This window comes from Silene latifolia, chromosome Y (assembly GCF_048544455.1).
Source record: "Silene latifolia isolate original U9 population chromosome Y, ASM4854445v1, whole genome shotgun sequence".
NCBI lineage: Eukaryota > Viridiplantae > Streptophyta > Magnoliopsida > Caryophyllales > Caryophyllaceae > Silene > Silene latifolia.
In genome coordinates this window covers 200,892,258-200,896,753 of record NC_133538.1, presented here as the reverse complement: position 1 = coordinate 200,896,753, position 4,496 = coordinate 200,892,258, and the positions used below count along the sequence as shown (strand labels likewise).

General features: G+C 45.0%; 1 non-coding gene across 1 annotated transcript; it reads left to right on the top strand.

The window, feature by feature from the left end:
- Nucleotides 1-3,647: 3,647 nt before the first annotated feature.
- On the top strand, nucleotides 3,648-3,753 carry LOC141636525 (small nucleolar RNA R71). The gene has a single exon (XR_012541131.1). It is a non-coding gene; the product is annotated as a small nucleolar RNA R71 (small nucleolar RNA).
- Nucleotides 3,754-4,496: the final 743 nt, after the last annotated feature.

Genomic DNA, 4,496 nt, shown 5'->3' with positions numbered 1-4,496 from the left:
GGAGTAGGAGTAGGAGTAGGGGTCGGGATGGGAGTAGCTGTGGAAGGTTGGACACTCCCAGAAGGTGTGGACCCCTCTCCGGTGCCGAGAATATTCCGCTTCTTAGCGGCGGGTCAAGTAGTAGGTGGGCGGACCTGGAGGTGGTACTGAGGTAGAGGTGGTGGTCAGGCGCTTCGTGAAACAGTGGGCAAAGGAGCTAGAGGAGGCAGGGTGTCACAAGGAAGGTCCACAGACAAGGAACCATCTATCTTCCATGTCCGGTAGTCTGTGGTCAGCCAAGTCTGAGAGTGCATGGCAGCTAGGCTCAGATACCTATCACCGTCTATGTAAGGTAAGTCACGAGGCAAGACGGTGAGGAGAGAATGGGCAACAAAGGTGGCTATGCCACCGCAGACGATAGTGCCCATGAGCTTCTCTCCCTGAGCCTGGAAGTACCTGGCGGTCAAATAAGCGATGTTGAGGGTAAAGGGACCCTTGCCGTCGATGTTCAGGTAACCGCCTAAGATGGAGAGCTCGTTGTTGTTGATGTTGTTTGGCTCCTTTCGGCCAAAAATAGTGCTCCCCATCAGTCTAAGAAAGTAACGGTCGGGGGGTAGGTAGACCTGAGCGAGTTTTCGCTGGTGAAAAAGGGGTCTGTGCCAAAGCCTGCCAAAGAAGACTAATGACCTTCCTAGGAGCAACAGTTATGCCCGTAAAGGAAAGGCCGAGTCGGGTACCAAACTCCTTTACGTGTCATAGAAAAGGTCCGATCCTTCTTTGCCGTAAAGGAAAGGCCTTGAGTTCTTCAGGTCCTTCAGGTCCTTCACCTTCTCCTCAGGGGCAGGAAAAAATGGAGATTTTGGGGTTCTTTTAATCGCAAATAAGGAAGAAGGGGTGAAAAATTGGGAATAAAATGAAGTAATAGGAAAAATAAAGAAGTTAAAGGGACTCCCTGCATGCAATTTCCACTTTCACTCGATCGAGTGGTTTAGAACTGCTCGATCGAGAACTTCTTGTATTAATCTACTCGATCGAGTAAAAAGTTACACGATCGAGAACTTCCCTTTTCAGCTTTTGTCGATCGAGTAACTGGAAACCATTCGATCGAACAAATTCTACTCGATCGAGTACAAAAAGTACTCGATCGAGCTCTTTTCCTTGTGTAAGCTCTTGAATTTGCGTAAAATTCCCCAAACCTGCGTAAAAACACTTGCAAAAATATCCCAAAATACCAAATACGAAAAGTAACAGTCTATAGTCTTCTAATCTACACTAAAAATTTCTAAATTCTAATTGTCCTAATTAAAAGCAATAAACAAGTCCGACGGAATTTAAAAATTGTTTATACAAATTGGTACACGGGGCATTTCCCCGCTCATTTCTCAAAGCAATTCAGTAGCCCCTTGGAGGGCTCTTGACTCGAGGACGTCATCTCAGCAACATTAATCGTCCTCTTCAATTTCCACGAGCTTGAACTTGAATCGTTAAGAGGAGAATAGTTGACGTCCACATACGCGCGAACTTTTCTCGTCCTTACTCCTTTCTCACCAGCTTTAACGTCATCGCTCCTACTTTGACTGACATTAATTGAACAAAAACCATTGACAACTCCTTCATTATTTTCATCTGTACCTGCAGCAAGGAAAACAGATGAACTTTCCTCCGTTTTGCTCTCAACCTGAGGCGGAGGGGTCACGATAGCAGCACAATGTTCCAAATCTTTAGTTGGAGTGTCAGTAGAAGAGAGGGCATTGAAAGGCTGAGCTTGCATGGGAGCCCTTCGAAACTTAGATTGATGGAATATCAATTCCTCGTCCCCAACCTAAAAAGTCAATATTTTGCCCCCGACGTCTATTACTGCACGGGCAGTAAATAAAAATGGTCTCCCTAAAATAATAGGGGTATGGGCATCTTCGGGGATGTCAAGTACAACGAAGTCAACAGGAATAAAGAACCTCCCGATCTTAACAAGTATGTCTTCTATGACACCTAGTGGCCGTGATATGCTACGGTCGGCCATCTTAACAGTCATATTTGTGCAATTAAACTTTGTCAAACCAAGTCTCTTAGCCAGAGACAGTGGTAAGACACTCACGCTAGCACCAAGATCGTATAATGCGTTATCAATCAAATGGGTACCAATATGACACGGAATCGAAAAACTACCCGGATCTGACTGTTTGGAAGGTAACTTATTCTGAACTAGGGCCGTCCCTACCTCGGTCAAAGCTACCGTCTCATGGTCGTTAATGTGCCTCTTACGTGACAAAATTTCTTTCATAAATTTAAGGTAAGAGGGTACCTGTGCTAGCAGTTCGGCAAATGGCACAGTGACTTGCAAGCTTTTCAGGAGGTCGGCAAATTTGCCGAATTGTTGATTAGCCTTAGTACTCTACAAACACCTCGGGAAGGGCACCGTGATGGGTATCTCGAGCCCTTTGTTCCTCTCTTCTAGTGTATCAGCCGGATCAAGCTCTAAATCCTTCGACGGGACTTCTTTCCTCTCGAACGAGGTCTTTCAGGCGATGTTTCACTCGATCGAGCATTAGCAGGCTCTCAATCGAGTTGTTCTTTATCCGCACTGCTCGATCGACCAGAAATATCATTCGATCGAGCAGATTCTTCAGCAAATTCACTCGATCGAGTAGTTTTATTTACTCGATCGAGCACTTATTTTTCCTGTTCACTCGATCGAGTAGAAATTTCACTTGATCGAGTCCTTTCTTCAGCAGTTTTACTCGATCGACCCCCAGAAATTAGTCGATCGAGTACTTTCTTTGTCGTCAGCTCTTTTTCTTGAACAGAACACTGTTCATGACCAGTAATTACCTTCCCCAGGTCTGATTTCGGTCCTTCGTATGAAAAACCGCTCCTCAAATTGATTAAATTCACCGTCTTATGTGGATTCTTATTTGCTTGTGACGGTAAATGTCCCGGTTTCCTTGTGGACTGGTTCGCGGTTAACTGGGCAACTTGAGTTTCAAGTGCCTTGATAGATGCATCTTTTTGTTGATCACTCAGTTGCCATTGCTTCGTCAAAGACTGCAACATTGTCTTCAACTCACTAGCTCACTTACCCCATCAGAAGATGATGCACCTTGATTAGGTGTAAGAAAGGAAGGCGGCTTCTGAAAGCCTTGTTGAGCCTTATGAGGAGGGACATATGGTTGCTGCTACTGTGGAGGAGGGGTAGGATTGAGCACATTTTGAATTCCACCTCAAATTTGGATGGACTGCTCCTTGGTTATTATAGTAGGAACACCCTCCTTGCCTGTATTGATGAAAGGCAAGGACCCGTTCCTCCTCTGTAAGACAGCCAACAACAGTGTGACCGTCGTTGCTCCCACACCTCTCACATGTGACAGTCTCCTCCTAGTAAGCAAATGGACCGTCTGAGGCTCCCCAGCAGAATGCAACTCCAACTTATCAAATATAGCAATTATGGCTTCCAGCTGAGCCACAACTTGCTTATCGACTGCATGAAGTGTTCTAATACCATCCCTTGGGTTCCCATACTCAGCACAGTGGGTCGCCATCTCTTCAATAAGGGCCCATTCCTTATCATTTTCGGTGTTCTTTTGAAATCTTTCATTGGTGATGCATCAAGTATGGCTCTGTGATCATCGTATAGCCCATTGTAGAACTGATTGGACAGGAACGACGGATCAAAACCATGGTGAGGAACAGACCTCACCAATCTCATGAAACAACACCAAGCTTCATAGAAAGTTTCATCCGGTGCCTGTTTGAAACTTGTGATCTTGGCCCTCAGCTGATTAGTGCGATGCGGAGGGAAATATCTCTTATAAAAAGCAAGAGCAAGGGTCTCCTAGTCTGTGACCCCCTAGGGCGTACGGTCCAAATAAGTCAGCCACTCCCTGGCTGAGTCAGTCAAAGAAAAAGGAAACAGAACCTCCTTAATCTTGTCTTGAGTTACCCCCTTTGTGGCGGGGATAGTAGAACAGTAGTCCGTAAAGACCTTCATATGCTTCCTCGGGTCTTCACCTGCTACACCTCTAAAGAGATTTCTCTCCACCAGATTGATATAGGACGGACGAATGTCAAATGTATTCCCATCCTTAGTCTGGAGATTGAAACCCTTTGGAATTGATGATGCTTTAGGCTCCGAATGACTGGCTATGTTCGGCATCTTTACTGGTTGGTTTACAGAACTGAAAGTATCTTCTTCAAAAGATGGATTTTATGTAAATATGAAATGCTAAAGCTCTGGTTCGAAAGTACTCACGTTTCCTTTCGTGATTCTCTTTGCAGACAGAGTCTATGCCTGAACAGCCTCTCTGGTTCAGAATCAGCTAAAACTAACTCCAACCTATTTGACCTGGGCATACACTGTTAGAGTAAGTGTCCCCGACAATAATGCGATCACAATTGTCGATCATATTGATCACATATTTAAATCTCATACCAAGAATACGAAAGGGATGATACATTACATATATAGTCAACTGGTCCACACATATCGGTAATGATTGGCTGGCTAGAGTTTGACATTACTG